Source organism: Neovison vison, chromosome 12 (assembly GCF_020171115.1).
Source record: "Neovison vison isolate M4711 chromosome 12, ASM_NN_V1, whole genome shotgun sequence".
Lineage (NCBI taxonomy): Eukaryota > Metazoa > Chordata > Mammalia > Carnivora > Mustelidae > Neogale > Neogale vison.
Window position 1 is genome coordinate 4,319,555 of NC_058102.1, and position 27,415 is coordinate 4,346,969.

The window sequence follows — 27,415 nt, forward strand, 5'->3', positions numbered from 1 at the left end:
CCCCCGCCCCCACCTGCGGCTGCCTGGGGACCCGGTGGGCGCTCCAGGCAGGAAAGCAACACCTTGCTGCCTGTGACTCAGCCAGATGCCCACAGCAGACCAGAGTCCACAAGGGACTTTCACTCTCAAGGAGTGACTTAGGGGCCAACCACATGGGAACGTTGGGAGGCGCCCAGGAATCTGCATTTAGACAAATTGTCGGTGATTTTTATGCAGCTTGTGTCTATTCAGATGAGAAAAAATAAAAGCAGAGCTTCTGTTCTGCTGAAGACGGTTTGGATCATTTTCTAATAATGTTTCCTGCCCCCCCTTTATATTGTGATAAAAACACAAAACACGAATGTCAACACTGTGACCATTTTTCCCCTAAGAAAACGTATGCAGCTTACTTGTTACCGATAGCGGAACGACACGGTGATATCACACGGATGCGCTCTTGACATGAATATGATTTTGAGATCCTTAAGACCTCTCTTCACAGGGGGCTTCCATTATGTATGTCCTTTTCTCGTTACTTAAAGTTTTTATTGAAGTAGAACGAACATTCGGTGTGATATTCGTTTCAGGCGTGCGATGAGTGAGTCAGCGATTCTACACAGTCCGGAGCCGCCATCGCTGGGAGTGTACCCCAGGTTTCCCTTATCTGCTTCACGCAGCCCCTTCTCCCAGCTTTCCCTGCATTTTCACCATTTTTGAGAGTACGATTCCGTGGCATGCGCATTCCCCTGGGCTTGCAGCCGTCCCCACCCTCCACCTCCAGAACTTTTTCATCCTCCCAAACTGAAACCCTGTCCCCATGACACAACCTCCCGTCTCCCTTCCCCCGGCCCCTACTAAGCGCTGGTTTCTTCTCCGTCTCTATGAATTTGCCCATTTCAGAGACCTCATGTAAGTGAAGTCAGACCAAATCTGTCCTTTTTTTCCTGGCTTATTTCACTTAGCATGTGTCTCGAACTTCCTCCACATTGTAGCATGTCAGGATTTTATTTCTTTTTAGGGCTGGGTAATATTCCATTGTAGGTATAGAACGTGTGTTGTCTATGTGTTCAGTTGTTGGTGGACAGCTGGGATCTTTCGCCTTCTGATTAGGATGAACAGAGCTGCTGTGACCGTGGGTTACGGCTGTTCGAGTCCTCGCTTTAAGTTTGTTTGGGGCCATACCAGGGAGCGGAATGGCTGGGCCAGATGACCACGTTACGACACTTGTTTTGCCATGTGGACCCTTACAAAGATCGTTGTTCTCAAACCAATCGAAACCACTACCTCCTTTTAATAACATTTGAAAAAAAATAAGGTTAGGAAACCCACAACGTAGATATGACCATCTTTCAATGACATTTCAATAAAAATGATAAAATAAAAAAATCACCATTTTAACCACTTTTTTTTTTTTAAAGATTTTATTTATTTATTTGACAGGCAGAGATCACAAGTAGGCAGAGAGGCAGGCAGAGAGAGAGAGAGGGAAGCAGGCTCCCTGCTGAGCAGAGAGCCCGATGCGGGCCTCGATCCCAGGACCCTGAGATCATGACCTGAGCCGAAGGCAGAGGCTTTAACCTCCTGAGCCACCCAGGCGCCCCCATTTTAACCACTTTTAAATGCATAGCTCAATAGTACTAAATATGTTCACGTTGTTGTGAAGCAGACCTCCAGAAGTTTTCAACCGGCAGAACTGAATCTCTGTACATTCAATGACTCTCGTTTTCCATCCCCGTCCCCACAAGCCCCTGGAATCTACCACCTGCTGCTTCTATGAATTTGACTACTTTAGAGGCCTTATGTAAGTGGGATCAGTCAGCTAATAAATATTTTGTCACACACTTATTGGTGTGCTGAAATGAAATTCACAGATAATCCCACTTTCTTATAACACAATTTTGAAGGGAAAAAAAGTATAATGCCCTAACTATAATATGAGGGAGAAATGAAAGTGATTGATAATCAAGTGCATTCTCCAGCATAGAAACGCTTAGGTTTGAGTCTACCGAAAGACATAACGGAGTAGCAGAAGCTCACGCCTGCACAGTGTTTGGGGAATCATCAGGAATGGGACAGCGACGGACGTGAACTGTTCTAGGCAGGTGACCGTGATGGGTGCCACAGGTTCGTGGTAGGCAGCGGCAGGAGAGTTCAGAACGGTCAACGTTTGGTGAAACTCCGGCAAGGACGCAGAAATAGTCTTCCCTCCAATTGCTTAGTGGCTTATAATGAATATGTAAAAACCTTTGTGAGCCTATGTCAACGTTTAGTCTCAGGTAATTATAAACACTTCTTCCCCACCTGCGTTAATGTCCGCCAGGACGTTTGGAAAATCACGGGAGACACGGGACTATTCTTTTTTGTGTGAGATTGTCCTTGTGCCTGCAGGGACATCGAGCAGACTTGGTCCCAGCCACAAAAGGCCTGAGGTAACCCCATCAAAGTGGCAGCAAGAACACCCATTGTGTTTCCAACATGCCCCCCAAGGGAACAATTGTGCACCTTCACAAGTCACAGCAGCAAGAAAATCGACAGTCTTTTAACGCCCACCCGGGTCAAGAAACAGAACATGGCCAACACTCCCACAAAACCACCGAGTGCCCGTCCCAAGCGTGGTCCCCTCCCTTCCCCTCTGAGGGCTAGGGGTAGCTTAGCTGGACTTTTATCATAATCACTTTCCCACATTTCTTGATCGTTTTATCAGACGAGCAGGCATCCCTGAATGCTACAGTTTGCTTTTTGCCCAGCTAATTGTTTAAATATGTTTTTTTACTTCTTTAAATAATCAACAAGTTTCCCCTCCATGCTTTTTTTTTTTTTTTTTTAAGATTTTTCTTTTTCCTTTACAATTGGTCTGATAAGGACGGGGGGTGCTTGACCCGTGGTGTTTCCTGCCGTCTAGATATTTTTGTGAAATGCCCTCTTGTGCTGCTGTCCAGCACGTTCCTCGGTCTGCTGTGTTTGCCACACGCACCAGACACCTGGGGTCCTTTCCTTTGGCAGGACTGTGGGTGCTGCTGTCTTTTGTCTGCTTGCTTATTTGCTCACTTCCTTCCTTCCTACTCTCCTTCCTCCCTCCCTCCCTCTACTTCCTTCCCTCCCTCTACCTATCTTTCTTTCGCTCGCTTGCTTGCTTTTCCATGCATCTCTTTTCTTCCCCACCAATAATCTTGGTTCTCAACAATGCGGGAACGACACAATTAGACCTTCTGACTCCAATCCCCATCTGTCAAGGTCTAACCCACTCATCAAGGTCAATGACCTCCATGTCGCCAAATCTAATGGTCAGTCACCAGGCCCTCATCAACTTGACCCAACAGCAGCATTTGATTCAAAGCAACCACTCTCTCTGTGAAACATACTCTTCTCTTGGCTTCTAGGACATCCCACTCTCCTGCTATCCTTCCATTCCCCAATGCCCTTCTTAGGCTCCTTCGCAGAGCCTTACCACCTCTGCAGCAGCTGCATACCGGCTCATCCCTCCGCATCCACACGCATTCCCCGTGTGATCTCATTGCGGATTCATCCGCCAGCCCGTCACAGCCTGGACTTGTCCCCAAGCACTGGACTCCCGTGTCTCCTCCACGCCCCCCATGGACATCATAAAACCATCTCAGACTCAGTATGTTCAAAGGGTATTTTTTATTCTTCTTTCCCCAAACCCTCACCTCTCTCTGCCTTTGCATCTCAGTAATTGGATGTCCCCAACCTTCTAGACACTTAGGACAAAAGCTAAACGCATGGGAGTCACCCTTGACTCATGTCTTCCTCTTACCCAAACCCAAGGTCTCAGGAAATCCCGCGACTCTGCCGACCCAGATCTGGAATCAGCGCACTCCTCATTGGCCCATTTACCCGCCTCCTTCTTCACGCTCTCATTAGCTCCTGCCTGGATTTCCGAGAGCCTCCCACTGGTCTCTCTGCTCTACCTGCCCTCTCTGGTCTGCTCTTGCCCTGCAGCCCAGTGATCCTGCTACATCCCAAGACCCTCCTCTGCCCAAACTCCCCCCCCCCGAGGCTCCCATCTCATTTATGGGGAAAGCCAGTGTCCTCACAGTGGTGAGCAAGGCCTTGCCTGATCTGACCTCAGGGCCGCCTCTCTGCCCCACTGCTCCCCCACCGCCACTCCAGCCCTTTGCCTTGACCTCCTTCCCCTGACACCATGTACTCCTTCACGGTCCTCAGGGCCCTTTTTCAAAGGTCACTGTGTCAGCCTGGCCTCACTTTGTTTTTCTAGGCTGTAGGCTCTACCCCGACAGGACCTTGTATCTGTCTGGTTTTGACGCTGGAGCTCCAGTGCCTGCAACAGTCTTTGGCCTGTGGTCATGTCACTGTGTGCTGATGACGGGGCACCCGAATGGATGGAGAAATGACTGTCCTGTTCTGGGGAGTGATGCTCAGCTCAGCCCGACGCAGCACTTCGGCTTTTACGCCCAACCCCCAACGCACCCCCCTCCCCCCGCATTGTAGCAAAATACACATGACATAAAACCTCCCTTTTTTAACCGTTTCAGGTGCACTGTTCAGAGACACTAAGTGCGCCCACAGCGTTGTGCGACCACCCGTCCCCAGCACGTTTCCATCTTCCCGAACTGAACTCGGTCCCCACGATGCGCAAAGTCCCCATCGCCCTCCGCCAGCCCCTCACGGCCCCCGGTCTACTCTCCCTCTCCACGAATTCGACTCTTGTCTGTGCCACGGAAGCGGGATCCTGCAGCATTTCTCGGCGCGTCGCTGGCTCATTGCACTGAGCCCCACTGATGGGTTCACCCGTCCTGTCTCCTTCCTTGTGAGGGCGGAACCGCCCCTCGCCGTGTGTACATTTCATGCTTCGTTTCTCCGTCCATCCGCGGTCATTTCCACCTTCAGGCTGTTAGGACCAGAGCTGCAACGAACACGTGCGAACAAATCCCCGTTCGAGTGTCCACTTTCAGTCCTCTGCGGCCTGCACCCGTGGAAGCAGGATCGCTGGGCCAGACGGTGGTAATTCTCTGCTTAATTTTTTTTGAGGGACCCCCATTCCTAACTGTTTGCTTTCTCGGGAAAAAGTTGAGTTAATGTAATTCCCACCTTTCCTCAAGTCTCATCTCTTGGGTGACAATCCTGTGGCCACCGGCGTCCACGGGGCGTCTGGCCTGAGGACCTCCCTCTGTGTGCGGTGGACTGCAGGCCCGGTTCCCGGGTGGACACTGCAGTGACTTTGAACCCATCAGCCTCGTCCTTCCCCGCTACCTCTCGGTGCCACTAGATGGCGTGGGAGAGTAGTTTCAGGTTTGTTTCCTGGGGAGAAGGCCCTCTTTTGTTCCTCCTGCCAGGGTGGGGGTGGGCATTGGGCGGGGGTTGCTTTTCCAAGCTCCCTACCTGGGATCCCACTGCCTTGAAACTTGCCGACATTTCTGAGTTTCTCATGTCTTTAGTTGGGGAAGCCCGCACAATCCATCCTTCTTGAGATGGATAATGGTGGGAAGACACGGGCACGTCAGAAAAAAAACATCAGATCCCCCCGGGGTGTCAGAAAATCCTACTCTGCGGGACCTGAACACCTCATCTGGGCTCCCCTGGCCTCAGTTTCCTTATCTGTAAAGTCAAAGCGTTCGACTGACCAGTGGTTCTCAGTTCGGGGAGGGTGTGAAGCCCCACTGGGGAGAGAACACGGCAATGATAGTTGAATTAGAACTTCCAGTGGGATGGCAGAGAACCCCTGGGTTAGCCTCCAGCTGGAAGGGGCGCTTAGCACCCAAGACACCAGCTATGCTCCAAACGTAGAGGATAGGGGCTTATCAAATCTCCCTGATCCCCCAGGAATTTGTCAGAAGACACCAGCTACCCAGGGACCCCCCCCACCCCATCCCAAGCTTTGAATGAGTGGGACAGGGTATGCCGGCTCGAAGCCCTCTGAAACAGCTCCCCCTCCCTACCCAGCACTGGGGCGCACTTGCGGGCACTCCTGAGATGCTCACGGAATGTTTGGTTAAACAGCCTCGTGTGATGAAGGAAACTTCCAGGAGATCATGACCCCAGAGCCTTTAGGAGGCCAACCTGGAATTAGGACAATGAAGGGTGACCCCGGACAGCAGGAACTGTGTGGTCTTGTGGGGTTGTGAAGCACAAGGGTCAAGAGAGAGAATTCCGAAAAAAAAAAAAAAAAAAAAAGAGAGAGAATTCCGGAGCTGCTGTACGATGACGCTTAGTGAGATTATTGGAGTCGCCTGGGGCCAGGACCCGTGTGCAGAAAGAGCGGCACTTTGGCTGCATGAAGCTGCTAGTCCTCTGCTTTGTCGGGCTCAGGGGGCAGGGGACGCGCAGGGAGCATTAGGTCATAAATGTCTTTCTTCGACTTTCTGCTCGTGAAACCACTTTCACGAGATTTCTCTGGTGCTTGTCATTCAGCTCAGTAAGGGCGGTCGGTGAGTTGGACAAGAGTCAGGAGACCCTTAGGAATGCAGCGATCGGGGCGTATTTGATCCTTATCACAGCACTGCTGCGGGCTCTAGGTCAGCCTTCTGGGCTAAAGGTAAGCCTGCTCCTTTCCCTCCTGCGTCTCGGGGACGCGGAGCCCGAGGGCCGGCTGAGAGATCTAGGGTGGCTCGCCCGTTCTCCCGGGGGGGGGCCTGCAGGACGGTACAGGGAGCGACGTGGACGTGTTCCCTGGCAGGGAAGCTGCCGTTGCTGCCCTGAGATGTCTGGGCTTTGCCCTCTGTGTTCTGGAAAACCCAAAAGGGGCTTAAAGCAGGGGAGTGAGCACGCATTTCCAGTGGGTGGTAGAGGGCGCTGTGAGGGTGGGCCCGGAAGGAGGAGGGCAGGAGGGCAGGAGGGCAGGAGGAGAGGTCCCTGAGCCCAGAGGTAGTGACGGAGGAGGGAGGAGGAGGGTAGATTCGGGAGCCAGGGAGGAAGCGGAGGAGCTGGGGAGAAACTTACTGGCCATCAGGAGGGCTCAGCTCTACCGAGTGCCTCTGGGAACGGTTATGGGGTTTGAATCAGGGGAAGCTCAGGCTCTGGTGTGGGACCACACTGGTTCAGGTGTAGAGATGAGGGCAAGGGAGGAAGCATCCTCCCTCCATCAGGGACCAATTTCCTCCTGATGACTGACCATCCAGGGCAGTCATCAGGAGGAAATTGAAAGAGTCCCGTGGGCTCTGGGTCCGGTGGTGGTGGGGGTGGTGGTGGTGGAGAAGGAGCGGAGAGGTCAGTCTGGGCACTTGGCAAAGACAGAGCCACCGGGATTGCTGGTGGACCAGATATGGGAACGAGAGAGGAGTCATGAAGCCTCCAAGCTCTGTAGCCCGGCCCAGCAGCTGGGAGGCTCAACTGTCGCTCGTAGGACTTTGGAGATGGGAGAGGGTTGAGGTGGAGAATTCTGGGTTGGGGTGTCTGCTGGGCCATTGAGGGGATTGGGCTGCCAGAGGGATAGAAGCCAGGCCTGGAGGGTAGTCTGAGAGTCACCGTGTGTGGTGGAACTTAACGTGGAGGGACATGAGCACATCAGCACACCCCAGGCATTGGGGACCTGGGCTGCTGCAGTCTCACAGGGGTGGGGGCTTACACAGCAGACATTTCTGGAGGCTGGAAGCCCGAGATCACATGGGGTCGGCCTGGTGGGGTCCTGGCAAGAACCCTCTTCTGGCTTACAGATGGGCCCCTTGTTGCTGTGTCCTTACAGTGTGAGAGGTGTGGGGAAAGGGGAAAGTGGAGACAGAGCCAGCTTTCTGGTGTCTCATAAGGACACTAATCCTTCCAGGTTAGGGCCCCAGCCGTAGGACCTCATTTTAACCTGAATTACTTCCTTAGAAGCCCCAGCTCTAAATACAGCCACACGAGCCATCAGGGCTTCAGGATACGGATTCAGGAGGGATGCGAGCCTTCCATAGCACCATCTCCCCTGGCGGGGGCAAAGCCCCCCATCTCACAGCCCAGAGGACCAAGCCCCAGCAGTTGAGGGCAGAGGACCTGGAAGACTTTCCTGACCTCCTCTGCTCTTGGAATGACCTCCTCCCTACTCCGCCTGTGCATTTCCCAGGCTCAGCCCACCTGCTCACCCTTTGTGAATGAACTTTCTTTCTTTTTAAAAATTGTATTGAAACCAAACTCATCATATTTTATACATTGACTATGTACAGTTTTTAGCAGATGGATCAGATCTCCAGAGAGCCGTGTGAAGAACTCTATTGCCATCTTTTGTTTGCTTTTCTTCCTCTTCTCTTGTAGCTTTATAAGTTTTCCTGCAGTCCCATTCCTGAGGTGTGCTTTTACATGCAGTAAGCTGCGCCCCTTTAAACAATAGAATTCGGTTGAGTTCCGAAGTGTTTCCGCTTCTGAGAATTGCCATGGCAGCGACGATGCAGACATTGTCGTCACTCCAGTTCTCCTGGATTCCCCCCGCCCCCGACATCCCTGTCCTCTCTCTGCCCTCCCCCAGACACTAGTTTGCATTTTGTAGGGTTGCATACAAATGGACTCGGGGCATCAACTCTTTTGCATCCGGCTTCAGGCATCAGCCTAAGGATCTTGAGATTCCCGTCTTTGTGTGTGTCAGTAATTAACTTCCTTTTAGTTTCTGCGTACTACTGTAGGGCATGATGTACCGACTTCTGCCTATCCATGTCCTCTTTGTTGTTTCACTTGGGTTTTCAGTGTGGGGCGATCGTGAGTTAAGCTGCTAGGAGCATTTGTGTGCAAGCCTTTGCCCAGGCAGAAGCCTTCGTTTCCCTCGAGTTCGTGCCCCAAAGTGACATTCCTGGGTTGTATTGGATGGTAGGTGTGTGTCTCTCCCTTTCCCAGATACTGTGGTTTCCTTCGTGATTGGAGCATCTGCCCTGCCTCCTGAGCAGCGCAGAGCTCACACTTCCAGTGATTCAGGTCAGCTGCATTCCCGCCACCTCTTGGTGCCTGATTTTACACTTAGATAAACAATCCAGACCTTCCCTTTGCATGTGGGCTGTCTCGTGGTGGTTTCAGTCTGCATTTCCCCGATGATTGCTGGTGTGGACCATCTCTCCACGTGTTCATTCGGGTGGGTTCTCTGGTGCAGTTGCAAGCACACGCCCAATCCTGTTAGCCAGGTACATCTCCTCCTTCAGTCCCCAGGACAGGGGTGTGAGTACAATGGTCTTCCTTATTGGATCATGATTTATCCATCACCCGATTAGAAAGTTCTCAGACATAGGAACGGGTTCTATTCTCCCCTGTGCATGCCCTCCTTGCTCTGCCCAGCACGGCGGGCTGGGAAGGAAATCAGGGAAATTGTTCAGCTCCGTGGGAAGACCGCAGTTCCCAGCTGACCCTCCCGGGAAGAGTGGAGCCCTCTGTGGCATGAAGGGCTCGCTCTAAACTCCTGGTAACGGGCAGACAAATGAAGAAGATCTCCTTCTTTCCACTGAGATGAGCATGTAAGTTAACGAGCGCCCTTCCGAACTCCCCACTTCTCAGCAAAGATCAAACAAGAAAAGAAGAAGCCGTCAGGAGGCGCCCGGTATGAGGGTCTGGAAGGGAATGAGGGCTGCCTGTTGTTGTTGTGTCTCGAAGTCTGATAAGCCGTGGCGCTATTAACATGGGAGAGGCCTGGTGGACACCGGAGGGCCGCAGGCTGAGTTCCAGGATTAATTTCTAAGACCATTTCTAATGGTGCTAACCCAGTGACCACAACGCCATCACCCGGCATCACGAGGAAATGCTGCTTTTGCTGTAAATTAATTTTCCAAATAACCGAGAAATACTCCTTTGTGGACTAAAACCCTTCTTCCATTTTAACTTTTTAGAAGAACACTGTTCTAAAGCAGAAGATATGGGGCGCCTGGGTGGCTCAGTGGGTTAAGCCTCTGCCTTCGGCTCAGGTCATGGTCCTGGGGTTCTGGGATCAAGCCCCGCATTGGGCTCTCTGCTCAGCGGGGAGCCTGCTTCCCCCCCACCCCGCCTGCCTCTCTGCCTACTTGTGATATCTCTGTCAAATAAATAAAATCTTTAAAAAAGAATAAAGCAGAAGATATGTTTTCTTTCATTGTTTATTGAATAACTCTGGTAGGGGTGCCTGGGGGGCTCTGTTGGTGAAGGTGAAGCATCAGCCTTCTGCCCTGGCCATGATCCCAGGGTCCTGGGATCAAGTCCCTCATCGGGCTCCCTGCTTCTCCCCATGCCCCTCCTCCTCTCGAGCTCACGCGTGCTCAGGAGCTCACGAGCGAGGCTGTGAGTCGGGCTGCTGTGAACACGGGTGTGCACCGATCGGCGTGAGCTCCCGCTCTCAATTCTTCTGGGTAAACCCCAGAGGGAGGATCGCCGGGTCATATGGTAACCCTGTGTTGAATTTTTTGGGGTGCTGCCATAATGTTTCTCAGAGCGTCTATACCGTTTAACGTCCCCGCACCTTCTTTCTCTCTGAAATGGGGTCCTGGCTCGTATTCCACTGCTGGATGGTTCTAGTCGTCGTCCTGGAGCCCCCATCTCGAGCCTCCCTCGGGGCCAGGCTGGTTGGATTCTCTGCCGGAAGGTTGAGGGCTGCTGTGCTGTGTGGGAACCCGCGAGTCCCAAGGTTGGTTGTTTTTGTTTTTAACAATAGGGCACCCAGGTTTTGTGGTGGTTGCTGCAATTTAAATATCAAAAACCAAGGAAATTAGAAGGAATCTTAGAAATACTCTTCCCCTTCCGTTGGTAAGGGGAGCTGAGGTCAGAGCCGCTGACCCGCTGGCGGCACCTGCAGTGCAGCTCCGTGGAATGGGGGTGCCACGTGCCACGGGCTCCGTGGAATGGGGGTGCCACGTGCCACGGGGTGTCTTCCTCACTCTCGAGGCCCTCGTCCAGCCCCACTCCTGGCCTCCCGCTCCCTGTGTCCTGGAACCCTGATCTCTGGATCCCGTCACAATCAGGCTTCCCGCTCCTTCTGGCTTCTCCCGGTTGGGCCGGCGGCACGCGGCGATGAGAGAGGGGAGCCGGGCGTTTAGTCCCCAGCTCCTTCCTGTCAGCACTGCCGGGTAAATGCAAAGTGCCCAGTTAACTTTGAATTTTAGGTAAACAATATTTATTTGAGAGAGAATGTGTGTGCACACGCATGTGCACACATACACACACACACACACACACACACACACACGGAGTAGGGAGAGGGAGACAAAGAATGTCAAGCAGGCTGCCTCCTGAGCACAGAGCACAGTCTCAGAGGACTCTGGGATCATGACCTGAACCGAAATCAAGAGTTGGACCCTTTTCTGAATGTGTCACCTAGATGCCCAGACCATGATTACATTTTTTTTAACATAAATATACCCCACGCAGGATTTCAGACATTCTTGCACCAAACAAAGTTCGCTTATCTGAAATTCACATGTGTCCAGGCCGGTCTTTTTATTTGCAGAGTCTGACCACACTCGGAGCCCCTATGGGTGTGTGGAGGGCGAGCCTGGCCATCCCCTCCCTCTGCTGGAGGTTCCAGCCACGGTTGCCTGCACCCCCCCACCCCGTCGGGACAGCGGCCCCAGGTGCCTCACGGGCCGCCTCGGTTTTCTAGAGTGAGTCTCTCTAGAATCTTCCACCCGTCCTCCCAAGGGCTGGGCGCTGACCAGTACGGGCTGGTGACGGGAGCTGAGCGCGCTGTGTTCGTCCCAGGCCTTGCGTCCATGTTTCGAGGGCGCAGCCGCAGCCCCGATCAGGGAGGCTCTCAGAAGTGTCACCTGTTAGAGGTGAGCTCAGGAGGCTTCACGCGCCCGCTTCTCCCTGCTGGCCGCAGCTCGGCCCATTCCCTTCCGGAGGCCGGTGTCCGTTCAACTCAGGAAGCACGTAGCTCTGGTGCGGAAGGATGCTGGCGGCAGTTGCTGGGGAGAACAGAGGATGCCCCTGACCTTGTTTCTTCAGCGCACACCTGGGAGGTGCAGTCGGAACCTGTGCACCGTTCCGGATTCAGTTCCACCGGGGAGAGAAGTGCCGGCCAGGGGTAGGACTCCGGCCCACGGCTGCCAGAGAAAGGGCCCCAGAGACCGTGGTGGTGGAAATGTGGGGTCCCTCTGCCCTCTTCAGTAGTGTTTGCGGAGTGGAGGGTGGAGGCGGTGTCCAGAGCCCTACGCACGGTATGAGATTGGTACGTTCCAAAGAACGAAAGCTCCAAGGTATCCTTAAAAAATCAAACCTCTGTGTCTGTCCTGCTGGCTCCTGGAGCAAGCAAAGGGGAGAAGGAGCCTCATCTGGTTCCTAGAAACATCCGCTCCTCCTACCTCCGTGGGACGGCCGCTGGCCCCGGAGGCCCCGGCTCTCCCTCCGGCTGGGAGAGAGGCGGGCGCCTGTGAAGGGGACCTGCAAAACAAGGGCCCATCACGGAACTGGGCCAGCATCGCCCCGGGCTTGGGGAAGCATCCAGGGTCCTCCGTGGGGAGGGCAGGATGTGGCTGGCACCGGCCTGGGGCTATGACCAAGGGGCCGGGAGATGGCCCACCTGCGGGCAAAGAGCCTGTGCTCTGTGGGGGCCACCGCAGCCCGGCGGGACAAACTCAGTTCCCATGGTGACGAAGCCTCAGACACGCACGCACACGCACACACACACGTGCGCATAAACACACACACACACACACACACACACACACACGCTTCATGGAGCAGTACTTACTCTGGTTATGAATGACTCGCTCCAGTACTTTCCGGTCTGCACTGTCTGCTCTGTTCCGTGTGGCTCGGTCTCTGCCTCCTCCCACACCCCTGCTGACTGTGACCCACACAAGGATTTCACACACACTGAGGGAGCAGCTCCGGCCCGGGCGGTGGATGCCATGGAGGACGGTCACCTTGACCCTCACATCCCGCCCGCACCTGAGGCCCCGGGGAGGCCCGACAGGAGAGCCCACACGCTCATTCCCCTGTGCTGTCCTCCCTGCCCCCGGCGGTCCTGCGCTCGGCCTTGGGCCATGCTCTGGGCTCCCAGCGCAGCCAGCTCTGCCCATGCAAAGAGCAGGAAGCCAAGTTGAAGGCAGCAAGAACCCAATGAGCCCCAGACCCCAGGTCATCTGGTTGCTGAGCTCAGAGAGGTCGCTCCACTTGGGGATCTAGGGGGGCTTCATGGAGGAGGAGACTGGAGGGTGAGGGTTTGGGGCAAGTGGAGAGATTGGGGCAGGGGAAAAACATTCAGGTAGAAGGAGTGACGTGGAAAGAGTAGGAAAGTTCTCGTGGGTTTGGGAACAATGAGAAGACTTGTAGGGCCGGGTCCCAGGGTGGTCAAATCACGGTTTAACCACGGTTTAAATCATGGTTTAAATCACGGAGTGATTTAAAAGTCGTAAAGTAACTTAGATGAATAGATGCTTCCTCGGCATTACGGCCGTTAGCTCAGGCTGCCTCCCACGACCCCATTAACTATACACCTCCCGTATGCAAGTGGGGTTAAGTGGCTTGCTCGGCAGGGGGCGGGGGAGGACTCGGGCCAGGACATCTGGCTCCTAAATCTGGGCCTTTCGCCCCTAAGCCGGCCCCCTGGCCGGGAGAACTGAGGCCATGGGGGAGGCAGGCCAACTGTGGGAACAGGCACGCAGGGCTTCTGCCATTGTTCATGGGTGTGTTTCAGGCACCCCGGCTTTGGCCCAGAGGAGGTGCGCAACAAAAATGTGTTGGACCCATGAGAGAGTCAGGGAGACCCTCTGCCATCAGAATCCATCCTTTAGCCGAGGTGGCGTTGACAGAAAGGGGTCACTGTGCGCTGAGAAGGCCTCCACATCCCAGTCCCCAGAAGGGGACAATTTTGGATAAAGCGTCTTTTCAGTTGTGACTTTCCTGGATTATCCGTGGGCCGTCACAGGTGTCCTTCCGAGAGGGAGGCAGAGGGTGCCCCTAGTGGGTGTCCAGGACGTGTTCCTGCTGTGAGGAAGAGCTCTCATGACGGGGCCCCACGGTAGTTTCACGGAGAAGCACCAGCCCCGAGACGGAAGCCGGGCCCTGTGCCCATTTGCTGTCTGACCTCGGTCAAGGAAGTCCCTTCCAGGCTGCTCCCTCATCCCTAAAATAGTGTGTGTCCGGGGGGTGGGGGCAGGGGTGGGCGGGGGCAGGTGACTGAGAAGTTCTTTCCTGTCTCTGTGCCGCAGTGCTTGTGAGGATCAAATGGGAAAGTCACATGGAAACACGTGATTACATAATCCATCTTAGATCAAATAGGGGATTTATAAGATTATTACAATGTTAAGAATAATTATATTATTATGGAGCATGAAGATGTTTCCGTCCCTCTGTCCATCACAAGCATTGGCCCCTCTTCCTGACTTGGGAGACAAGCAAAGTTCCCCTGTTTTCCAGAAGACAGTGGCAGCCCAGGTCCAGGTGGACTTGGCCCCCGGAAGGAGTGGCTTCTGGGAGAGTCTGCTTCTGGGGAAGGAGCCACTGAGACATCCTTCCCGTTCCTTCCCCTTCCGGGCACCTGTGTCTTCTCTCCTTCCCCCGTCAACCAACTCTTGTCATGGAACACCAGCTTCTTGGCCCTTGACTCTCGGGCCAGAGTCTGCTGACGGAGTGAAAAGTCTGGCATCAGAGGCGCCCCATTGATGTGGGGTCATCAGGCATGACGAGAGAATTCTCTAGGTCTTTCACGGTGCAAAAAGGTGCTTTTATGAAAGCACAGGGACGGGACCCGTGGGCAGGCAGAGCCGCTCTTGTCGTTGTGAGGAGCCGCTGACTGGCTGCTGCTTCGTTGGTGGGGCTTTGGGGTAACGTCAGTCTCTGAGGAATGTGTGTTGCAAGTGAGGCCTACAGGACCTTGGAGGGCTGGCTATTGTCAAGGTTCCCTTCCCCTTTATTATCTAGTAAAACATGAGTCACGAGACCTTCCAGGAATGTCGTGTTCGGCGCATCTCAGATGCAGATCTGTGGGCCCAGGTTGTCAGACAATTTATTCTTCGTCATGTTTTTCCTGCCTTTGTTCTCCTCGGCCACCTGGGGGGAGGGTGGTCTCCGGGACCCCCTGAGTCCCATTCAGCTCATGATCCCGGGTGGGCGCTGTTTGGGGCAGAAACCTCTCTGCTTCTCTGTGGCCTGAGTCACCTCCTGCCACCCCCACCGCCGTGCCGTCCCTCACAGCTGCACCCCCACAGGGGTTTGCAGGCGGGTAGTCTGGCTCATGTGACCCTCATCTGTGCTCCTCTGGCCGTGGACATCTGAGCCGGCCGAGGAGGCACGAGGCTCTTTGCAAAGTCCAAGTGTGGAGGAGATGGGGCTCATCCCCTCTCCTGCCCTCCCGCCTGCCCCCTCCCGGGGAGTTGTGCCAACATCACGTATCCAAGGGTGAAAGCCCGGACGGAGGGTGGAGGGTGGGGTACCCCTTCCCTTGGGGAGCGCTGGAGGGCTGCACCCACGGGCTCCGGGGGCCAATCCCTAGGGCAGGCCCCGCCCCCCCCACCCCCACCCCCAGGAGGCAGGGAGACCCAGCTGCCTCAGTCAGCCATCGGGCCACCACACAGCGCAGGGCGTGCCCACCCCCCACCCACTCACCAGCAGAGCTGGGGGGCATCTGCTCTGTCAGCCCAGTTCTGGACACGAGGTCGAATCAGACCCGCCACTACCCTGGAGGCATGGCCCAGCCGGGAAGAACAGACTTACAGACATTTATGGTCAGGGCCGGAGACAGAGCACGGTCTGTGGATTAGCACACTGTCCCCAGAAAAGAGATGACTGAGCGGATCTTGACGTGCATGTAGGACCCGGCGGGTGTGTGGGGAGGAAGGTTCCTGCCTACTCAGTCGTGCAAATGATCTGTCTTCCTCTATGTCTCAAACCCATGAGGACGATGGAATGTGTGGCTCCCGACTCTTCTAGATCCGCCACAGCTGCCTCAACACGGAGGACGGGGCGGTTGCACGGGGGGGCAGCTGGGGGGTTGCAAAGATGGTTGGCGACGTTACTCAGAGAGAATCATGGCTCTTGGTCACATTCGGGACATGGGTTGGATGGTCTATTTTAACTTGTCCTGAGGCAAGAAGAGATACTCCAGTGCCTCCCCCTGCCATGGCCCTTGAGAGCACTGAGTGGGAGAGAAATCACTGCAGATTCCTGGGGAACATAGACAGAACTATGCTGGCCTAGAGGGTAGTTATCCAAACATGTAGAGTCGGGTCCTAAGCATGTATTCAGGTCCTTGGGTTAAGGTAAGAATGCTCCCTGCAGCCGTGAGCAGGCCAGCAGCCAGCCGCAGGCAGAACCATCGGGAAGGTGAGCTGAGCTGCGCCCTCACTGAAATGGTCTGTTCCTAAAGACTGTGCTTTGCCTGCAGTCATAATTTCTAAGTTCTAAAGTCCTAAGTTCATAAGCGATAAGTTCTAAAGTTTTAGAGCTTTCCAAGCTGAAGAATCTTGATTGCAAAGGAAGAAGTGAACATTCTAGTATGAGAACTTACTAGACACAACGAGAGTATGTGCCTGTGTGTCCACTAAACAGCATCGAGCTTGGGACAGAACAGATGAAACAATGAAGGCTCATTGCTGGTTCTTCAGTGAAACTGTGATTCATGGTTTGTTGGGAATAAATGTTTGCAGTTTTCAGGGTTTGGGTTCAGTCATTCTGCAAAAAGCTCCTGTTGTCACCTTATAAAGCTCAAGACTTTAACTCCTTCCACATATTGTTTTCTACATATGGCGGGTCAGGATTATGGTGCAGAGATAGGTAGACCAAGCAGGCAACACTGGTTTCCCCTGGAATGTTGCTTCAGTGACAGCAGGTCTGCCTGGCTGTAGCAGGTCAGTGCACTGGACCCTGGGCTCCCTGTTTTGCTCTGATATTTGGTATATAGCCGAGAGCATGGCTAGGTTTTTAGGTCTATCTCCTGATCTCTTACTCGTTACTCAGCTTCACATAATCTTAATCCCTATCATTGTATTAAGGTGAACTGGGATTTCCAGGGGCCCTAGAGACCTACCAGAACCCCAAGTAAATCCTCCCTGTAGGAATATGTCATTTTAGCCCTCAAATCATTTCTGTAATTCTTCATGGAATGATTGAGTCTGACATTCATCAGAAATATCAAAGCACACAAGGAAATAAGACACCATCAGACCCAAGAGAAACAATAAATAATAGAAACAGACCCACAAGGGTTCCAGCTAAAGGAATGAATGGATACAGACTCTTTAAATGGCCATGTTTTAAATATATTCAAAGACAAAAAAGAATGAGTGAAGTTAGGGCAAGTCCCTAGAAGCCATAAAAAGAAAAGAACCAAATTGAAATTCTACATCTAAAAAATATAGTACCCCAAATTAAAAATGGAAGGGTTTCACAGCAGAATGGACATTGCTAAAAAGAGACTCAGTGAGGGGCACCTGGGTGGCTCAGTGGGTTAAGCCTCTGCCTTCGGCTCAGGTCGTGACCTAAGGGTCCTGGGATCGAGCCCCACAATGGGCTCTCGGCTCAGCAGGGAGCCTGCTTCCCCCTTTCTTTTTGCCTACTTCTCTGTCTACTTGTCCTCTCTTTCTCTGACAAAAAATAAAATCTTAAAAAAAAAAAAGACTCAGTGAATCAAAAATAGGTCCTAAGGAAATATCCAGAATAAAGAATAAAGGGCAGGAGGCACAGAAGAGGTGCTGAGAAAGTCTGACATACACACACAATCAGGGTCCCAGGAAGGGAAGAGAAGATTTGAACGGAATGCCATCAAAATGTTCTGAACTGAATACTTCGAAGGGAATGATACTGAAACCAAATTATTTCAAATTGTGGGGTACAGCTTACATTATGCCTAGAGGGAAATTTGTAACCCCCAATGCATATCTTAGAGCAGAGAAAGGCTGAAAATGGAAGAGCTAAGCTATGATCTCCGGAAATAAGAAAAAAAATTAATTTGCCCTCCCCTAATAGAAGGAGGGAAAAAGTAAAGATGAGAGCAGAAAGTAAGAAAGTAGAAGGTAAATGCATATTCCTGATGACCAACAAAACCAAGAGTGAGTCTTGGAGAAGACCTGAAAATGTTGGTTGGTGATGCTGAAACAGGAAAAAAGAGAAAAGGCACAAATTCTTAGTGTCAAGAAGGAAGAAGGTGTCATAGAAGGTATTGTAAGCAAAATGCAATATTTTAATACTAATGTTAATACTTGGAAGAGAAAAATCCCTTGGAAATTTACAACTTATCAAAATTGACGAAAGAAATAGAAAATCCAAAGATCCTATAAATAATTTGTAAGTAAAGTTCTCTCTTTTTTTAAAAGATCTTATTTAGGGGCTCATGGGTGGCTCAGTCAGTTAAGCGACTGCCTTCGGCTCAGGTCAGGATCCCAGGGTCCTGAGATCGAGCCCCGCATTGGGCTCTCTGCTCGGTCAGGAGCCTGCTTCTCCCTCTACCTCTGCTGCTCTTGCCTGCTTGTCTCTCTCACTCTCTCTGTCAAATAAATAAATAAATAAAATCTTTTTTAAAAATTAAAAAAAAAGGTTTTATTTATTTGAGAGATTGAGAGAGCATGAGCAGGGGGAGAGGCAGAGAGAGAGGGACAAGCAGACTCCCTGCTGAGCGCAGAGCCTGACATGGGGCTCAATCCCAGGACCCAGAACCTTGGGACTGTGACCTGAGACCACGTCCAATGCTTAACCGACTGAGCCACCCAGGCACCCCCGTAAGTCCTCTTCATAAAGACAATATTGTGCCCCGGGGGCTTTACCAGTAAATTCTACCAACCATACAAGAAGAAATAATGCAACAGTTTGCAAGTGTCTGTCTGCAATCATCTTGCCTATTTTAACCATTCAACAGTGTTAAAGTTCACATTTTTTAGCTTCAGATACAAAGCTCATGGTCCGACTCCTGCCTTCCTCTCTTACCCCATCCCTGTCCCTCCCTTATATGCCATCTTGTCCCCCAGCCTAGCAAAACGATTCACATGTCCCTGAATTCACCAGGCTGTTTCTTGCTCCCAGACCCTCATATTCACAGGGACCTGCTTTGTGCTGGGCTCTCGGGATCCCAGGTGACCGTCCTGGAGGGAGCTGCTGGTCCCCTCACCTGGGGTGCTTTTCACCCTCCTCCACCCAGCTCTTGCTTCCTTTTCCCTCAACTCGAGTTCCGTTGCTGTCCTTAGACTCTGTGATTACGGGTCTGTCTCTGCTGCATGGTGTTACCCATGTGCCGCCTGTGCCTGAGTAACAGAGCCTGAGGCAAAGCCAAGTACACGGTAGGCATGCACCTACTGACCGGACGAGAAGGAAGCAAATGGTACCGATGCCTGCAGGGGTCCAGTGGGCCCTCCAGACCAGCTGTCCCATTGGGAAAGGAAGTACCAGAGTCATGGGCTGGTCCAAGGTCACCAGTGAAATAGAGGCAAAGACACGGAGAACAGAACCCAGGGCTGAACCATCCATGCAGCGTTATCTCTCCATCTGTGTGTTGGTGTGACGTTCCTGGCCACAGACTTGGTTTTTGCTGACTCGAACTTTGTGCCCGGCCCAGACTTTACCTCTCAGCCCGCACACCCAGCGCCTGCACCCCAGCAAGAAATGTCAAGGGGTGTGGTCCGGACATGTCCCCAGACACCGTCCTGCCTGAGCTGCGGGAGTGCCCCTGTGTGCGTGCCCATGTTCGTATGCCTGCGTGTGTGTATATGTGTTCGAGGAAACCACATCACTCAAGGGTCCCACAGAACCCCTGGCGGCGGGAAGATGGTTTTTAGAATAAAATAAAAGGAAAGAACCCATCAGCCATGACTGGCAGAGTCAACAGGTAAATCCTTTATGGTTTGTTTCAATGAAAGTGATTTTAATTAGCAGGAAAATAAATTTCTCTGGAACTGGACATTAGTTTTATTGATGGGGACGCAAGTTTTGCTAGGCAAGGCATTCTGGTGCAACCTAAAAAAAAAAAGATAAATAAATCATTGTGTAGATTATTACCGAGAGCATGAATTTCCCGTATTTCTTCCAGGAAGGGACGGGCCTGTGTATGTGCATGCCCGGGCTGGACGCTAGAACCAAAGAGCTGACCGTCTCCATGGAGCGCAGTAGGGGAATCCTTTGCGTACTGGAGGGCTCCTTGGACTCTCGCCGTTGCTTTGTTTCCACTTTTGTTGTGACTGGCGAGTTTCGTTACCTGAGTAGACAGATCAGAGAGCCCGGATAGCCTCGAGTTTGCAGTGCAAGTCTAGAAGAACAGCGGGGGAAGCGGAAGCCCCTCCCAGAGCTGGGGGCAGAACTTCCCAGGCTCTGGAAATGCTAACCCTCCGGCCAACCAGCCCGGGGCTTCTCAGGAACCCGGGAGAGGAGCGTGCAAACTGCGCGAATGGAGCGCGGGAATGGAGATGAAATTCCAACTCTCGGGCTTGCAGACTTGCTGCGTAGCCCTCTCCCCGGGCCAGGGTGGCCCCTCAGCCTTAAGTGCGGGGGAAAGCTTTTGTCTTCTGGTGCTAAATTTCAGGCAAGGACAGGTTTACGCTCTACCCTTGCACGGTCGCCTGGGAAAGGTCATTTGAGTCCCGTCAGTTGTCTAAAATTGTGTGGTAGCCTTGTCAAAAAAGAAAAGGAATCGGGTAGAGCCCGTTGTAATCTGTACCTTATTTAAGACCACACATCGAAAATACTCTCTGTCCACCGTGTCATCCGCGCAGAAATCGCTGACAGGGTCTTTTGCCTTCTCTTCGTCACCCCCGTCAGTCCTGCGACACGGCAGTGACAGGGATGGCAAAGGCATCCAGGAGCAAGCTGTTACTAGGTGGGAAGCAGGGACACGGAGGCGGCAGTCCTTTAAGACAGTCACCTCCCACCCTTGGTGACCAGGCCACTCACCGACCCCTAAGGCCACCCCCAGCTCTGACTCCAGGCGCCCCGGTCCCCAGACAGTGAGCGAGATGAGCCTCGTGTGGCTCAGAGGTGCGGCTGGGGGGGACGGTCCTGCGGGTCCGGTGCAGACCTCGGTGAACCAATGTCCCCAAATTCCTGTCTTGTTCACTTGTCCATATTTATCAGCTGCCCCTGGAAAGCATCACACCAGTCCCACGCCATCCATCAGCTGACCTCCCTCCCTGAGCCTCCTTTCCTTGCGGGGGCTTGGAGCCTCTCGGCCGTGTCTCTTTCCCTGTCGTGTCAGTGTTAAGAGAGTTCCGGTCCTTGGCGTGGAGACGGACTGTTCCTACTGGCTGGAGAAACCTCGGCCATCTAAGGAGAAAGGGGTCTGTCTTCCCGCATCTGCAGTGGGGAAGGAGCTCTCTCTACCGTAAATCGCGCTTGCAAATATCTCCAAGAGACTGACCTTCCGAGGTCCTTGTTACATCCCGGGCAAGTTCCCTTAAGGTCTGAATCTGACCGGTTGTCTTACTCAGGACGTCGTGGCCTTGGGGCACGTGGTGCACATGGAAACCTTGATTTTGGAGTCGTGTAAGCATTTGGCTGGTTTCTCAGCCCCTCTTCCAACATCTTCCAGATGCACGCGCTCCGTCGTGGGTGTCCTTTAAGGCGAAAGAACGTTGTGAGCCTCTCTGCTCCAAGGAAGAGGGTTGAAGAAAGAAAAACCAAGATGAGACTCTGCAGTGGGATCCCCAGGGGGACACTCTGCCTCTCCGCCCCCGGAGGCCTGTCTGGAGACGGTCCTGGTTGTCGCAGCAGGGACGGGGCTGGTGGAGGCCAGGGATGTCACTCTTTGTCCTGCCGTGCCCCGGACCACGCCACAGCGGAGGTCAGCGCCAAGGGGAGGAGGCCCGCTCTGGGGGCCGGCTCCGGGCTGAATCCCAGCTCCGGCCCTTCCTCGATTTGGAACAGCAGGAAACATTTCCAACCTCTGTGCCCCGGTCCTGCTTGTTTGTAAAATGGGGACAAGGACAATACAATCCTGAGATTGTTCATTTGAGGACAGAAATGAGTAAATATATATAAAGCAGTAGAACGTGCCTGGCCCAAAATAATTGCTTTTAAATACCAATTAGTATGTCTCGGGCAAATGAACAGCATCTTCTTAAAGACAGACTCTGCTGTAGCTGGGGAAGGGGACACACGATGGGGAACCACACAGACTTCCGGGACTGAGGGTCCCACTTGAGACGGCGGGTCATTCCCCCTGGTTGTTCTTCCTGGAGGTAGACCCTGTCTGGGCCTCTCCATATACCCTGGCCCAAAGATCCCCAAATCTGCCTTTGCTGGCTTCCCCCCTCCCTGCCCCCGGCCAGTCTGTCCCCAAGCTCTGTGACCACTTGGGGACCTCTGCCTTTCCCTATCCTTCCCTCCCGCTGTTTGTGCCTTGGTGTAAGATCCTCGTGATCTGTAAGGACCCCATCAAGTCCGGCTTAGCCCAGTCCAACCACCTCTCAGCTAGACTCCGGACCACAACTCTGTCTCTTCCCGCGCTAGAAGGAAGGTTCTTAACTGCACAGTCTCCTCCTCTGCAGGGAACACAACACCATGTTCGTCTGTAAGGTGCAGGCAGCCCTCCCAGCTCGGCCCTTGGCCTGTCCCGCCCTGAGCTGGGGCCTCATTTAAGAGACAGGGGACCGACCCTGGAGGCTTCCTCGGGGGAGGAGAGTGTCTCTGTCAGGCTAGCCCTGTGAGGTTCCTGGGGGCAGCAGGGTTCCTGCAGGCCCAGAGCAAGCTGAGCAGCAAACCGCTACTTCTTCCAAGTCTTTGCAAAGCCAGCGCTAAGGATTATGGAGGGAAATACCGTAGGGCCCGTAAGTCGACTCCTAGAACAAAGGATGGTCATCCTTTCTGGGAGGAAGTGTTCACAGCCGCTGCGGATTCCTGACTGAGTCAGCGCTGGCTCTGTCTGGAAATGGGAGAGAATGGCTCATGTTACCGGGAGGTGGGCATGTGTTTGGCTTCTCCCCCTTGAAACGCGCACAGACGTGTGCCATCACACGCTTCCGATGTGCCAGTGGGCTGGGCAGGGAGATTGCTGCCAACATGACTAATGATTCCTAAGTTCTCAATGTGACAATTATAGGGAATGAAGAGCGACACGGAGCTTCCAAACATTTTTTTAAAGCCTCGATCTGGTTATCACTATTGATGGCCTCAGCTTGCTTTAGGAGCTTGTGTCCTAGGCAAGGCTGGGCTCTTTAGAAACGTTATCTCATTTATTCCTACACAAGCTCATGAGAAGGGCCTTCATTTATTCCTTATTCCCTCCGAGGCTCAGCGAGGTCAAGGGACTTGTCCAAAGGCACGGGTAGAATGTGGTGAGCCTGGGCAGAAACTCACGTCCGCTCCAAAGCCAGATCCCTTGATCTCCATGGGACGCCCGGGCCAACTCGGAGTTGGAAAGAATGCATCTGTTTGCTCAGAATAGATCAAGTCAGTGAGCCAGTTAATAGAATTGGGTGCCAACCAGTCCCATTGTAGGTGCTGGAGAAAGCAAGCGCTTGGGGCAGGATGTACCTTCTAGAAGGCAACGTCCTATTTGCGGGGAAGAAAAGAAATACTCGGACAAACAAGACAAGTGGAGATGCTGATCTATACTGTATAGGAAAGGCAACCAGGTCTTGGGACAGAGCCCTCCTGGGGTGACTGGGCGTGCTGGGAAGACCGTGCTGAGAAGTAATGTGTGAGCAGGGTCTGAGGTTGGCCTTGGGGCAGCAAGTCAGCCAGAGGACCGGTGTTGCCAGTGGGGGAGAGTATGCAAAGCAGGGCCAGGTACTCCCTGTTTCCCTAATACCTCCTGGCTGTTCCCTCTCGGGAGTTTGCCGGCTCCCAGTCTTGCCCTCTCCTTGCTTTTCCGGTCGTTGTACACAGTGCCCCCATCCGTCCAGGAGCACAAGCCAAAAAAAACCCAGCGTCCTCCAGGATTCCTTCTTTCCTCTCAACCCGGAAACTGAATCAGTTACCTCCACCCCATGCCTGACTCCGTCCCCTTCTGTACCCAACACCTGCCACCATCCTTGTCCAGATTGCCCCCATCTCTTGCCTGGGCCAGGCCTGTGTCCCGGGCTCAAGGGATATCCTTGAAAGGTCTTCACTGAAGCATAAACGTGATCCTGTCACTCCTGTTTGAAACCTCCTAGTTCTTCACTTCTAACTTAAGATAATATCCAGACTCCCTATCGTGCCCATGAAGCCTCAGGTCCTGCTCCTGGAGCTCACCCCTCTCCACTGTTCTCCTCCAGGAAGGTGCTCCCAAGTCCAAGTGTCTATCGTCTGTTCTTCCCTCAAACAGGCCACATTGCCCCCTCCCTCGGGCTTTCGCACTTGCTGTTCCCTGCCCCCGGCGTGCCCTTCCTCTAGGTCCTCCCTCGGGTCCCTCAGCTCTACACTGCTGCTCCTCCCTGAGGCTCCCAGCTAAAGCTGCCCGAGGTACACACACGGTCTCTCACCTGTTGGATCTTCTTCCCCAGACCTCACCAGGCCCGTGGTGTTTGTTGGCTTGTCATAGGGACCTCCAGATCCCCATGATACTCTAAGCTCCAGGGCAGCGGGCCTCCATCTGATGCTGTTCCCTGCCACATCTGGGCACTTGTAGGCACAAAAGGAATACTCATGAAAAGGAAAAGTCAATAACCTCAGTTTTCTCACCTATAGGATGAAGGGTGCATGTTATAAACAGTAAAGCTCCATCCGACGTATATCGACGCGGCTGAACGGCCTGCCGCGTGCGGGGCTGCTGGATCCTGGAAGAGAGGTGCATGGGATGGTGCGGCTCGTGGCTGTCATTCTGAGCCCACAGTTCGGGGGCTGAACCTTGGCCTCCCCCTCCCAAATGTATGACCCTGGGCTTGCCATGTATGTAATAGCACTAAGCCTCAGTTTCCCAGCTAAAAAGTCGGGATAGCAGTTCCTACCTTAGAGGGTCGTGATGGGGATTAAGCGTGAGAATATGTATAAATGCTTTGCCTCACCCTTCACACATAGTAAATTCTCCATCCAGGATGGCCTCATTATTTCATTATTATCACGATGAGGAGAAGGGTGACATTCGGGGTCTAGGAAGGGAGGGAAATTAAAGATGTCTTCAGAGAGGAGGTGGTATGTGACCTTGGCCTTGAACAATTTGATGGATCTGGAGGATATTTACTGTCAGAAAGATGGGCAGTGAGACAACGGAAAGAGCCTAGATGTCCGTCAAGAGCCTAGATGAATGGATAAAGAAGATGTGGTGTGTATATATACAACGGAACATTATGCAGCCATCAAAATATGAAATCTTGGCATTTGCATCAACCTGGATAGAACTAGAGGGTATTACGCTGAGCGAAATGAGTCAGCCAGAGAAAGAATTATCACAGGATCTCACTGATAGGAGGAATTTGAGAAACAAGGCAGAGGATCATAGGGGAAGGGAGGAAAAAATGAAACGAGATGAAATCAGAGGGGGAGACAAACCTTAAGATACTCTTTTTTTTTTTAAGATTATACTTATTTATTTGACAGAGATCACAAGTAGAGAAGCAGGCAGAGAGAGAGGAGGAAGCAGGCTCCCCGCTGAGCAGAGAGCCCGATGCGGGACTCGATCCCAGGACCCTGGGATCATGACCTGAGCTGAAGGCAGAGGCTTAACCCACTGAGCCACTCAGGCTCACCAAACCATAAGATACTCTTAATCTCAGGAAACAAACCGATGGTGGCTGGGGGGAGGGGTAGGGTGCTTGGGGTGGCCGTGGGATGGACACGGGGGAGGGTTTGGGCTACGGTGAGGGCTGTGAAGTGTGTAAGACTGATGACTCACAGACCGGTACCCCCGAAACCAATAATACACTATATGTTAATAAAAATAAGCAAATTTTTTAAAAAAGAAAAACAGTTGGGCAGTGATGCTGTTGACATTTGTCACCTACCCACCACCTGTAATGAGACCCAGGGAGGTATTACCAGCAATTCGCAGATAAATCACCAGACTTGGAGCGTTGGAGGGATTGGTGCAATGGTGGGACGGAGGCGAGTTGGAGCTAAAGCCCTTTCCGTGCTTGAGCATTTTCTGCTTGGTGGTTGGCCTCCCCTCCAGCCTGGAAGCTCTCAGAGGACAAGGAGGGACACGCGTCATGGTCTGCACGCCCAGCACGAACACGCACTCCAGCCTTCATGTTGGGCTGACCTGGGCCCGAGTCCCCCCTTGACCTGCGTCTCAGCTTTGTGGCCTTGCACACGTCACTCCTCTCTCTGAGGCTGTTTCTTCATCTGTAAACGGTCATCGTGGTGTCTGTCTCCCAGATGGGCTTGAGAGTAAGGTCAGGTAATGGCCATGAACACAACTAGTACCGCACTTGGTTTGTGTGCGTGGATGTGTGTCCACGGAGAGGGACAGAGAGAGGCGGAGGGAGGAGAGGGAGGGGAGGAGGGAGAGAGGCACCTCCAGCTGGGAACGGGGAAGGATTCCAGGCGGGGAGCATCGTGCACAAGGCCAGGCAGGTGTGGACGAGCAGAAGGTGTCCCTGGAGCCCGTGGGGCTGTGGCATCACACCAGCGGGGGAGGGAGTGGACACGAGGTTGGAAAGGTGGGCAGAGGTTGGACCGTGGGGCACAAGGTGCACAGTTTGGACCTGACTCCGTTGGCAAGGGGAGCCCTCCAGGTTTTGAGAAGTGAGGTGTGACATACGTCCTGGGAGGTGCATAGAATGCACCATCCCTCAGTCTAGAGGTTGATGGATTTTTACACGGAAATACACCCTTCTTTTTAGAAAGATTTTATTTATTTATTTGAGAGAGAGAGAGAGTGCAGTGAGAGGGGAAGGAGGAGCAGGGGGAGAGAGACAAGCCGACTGTGGAGCCCGCCATGGGGCTGGATCCCGGGACCTGACGGCGATCGTGACCTGAGCCGAAATCAAGAGTCGGACATTAAACCGACCAGCCACCCCGGCGCCCCTGAATCCACCCTTCTATCAGCATCAGCGTAAGACCGAGAGCATCCCCAGCGCCCGGAGAGACCGCTCACCCCCTCCTGGTCACCACCCTCCCCACAGAGGCGCCGCTGTTCTGACCAGCCACTGTGACGTTTGACCTGTTTGTGTTTTCTGTGAGCGGGATCGTGCGGCCTTTCCAGTCGGCTTCCCTCTCTCCTCGTCATGCCTGTGAGCCCGGCCCAGAGTCTTGCCCGGAGCAGCCGCTCATTCCGCTGGGCTCCCGTGCCGCGCTCCCCCGTACGCACGCACCACTCTCTGTCCCTCATCCTGTCGGTGCGCCTTGAGGCGGCTTCCTGCCCCGGCTCTTGTGAGTAAAGTGCCACCAACACACCTGCGTGTGGGCCGGGGACACGCGTGCCGGCTTCTGAACAGGAACCTGAGAGTGGGACGGTGGGTCCCAGGGAGACACACGTTTGCCTTCAGGGGACACTTGCACTTGTTCTCTGAGGTGCCGAGCCCTGGACTCTCACCCCAGCGTGTGTGGGAGTTCCAGGGGTGACAGCTGGAGTCCCGGCAGCTGATCTGGGGACATACTCCGGACCAGATAGAAGTGGAGAGAGGCCCACGCTGGGGTCAGGCTTGAGGGTGACGCCTCGGGCTCTGCTAACAGCCTCGCTGGGGACTCTGTTTGCAGGGTACCGGAGACCTGTGGGTGCTTCTCCCACCACGGTTGGGGCCCCCTTTCCTGGACGTGGCAGATG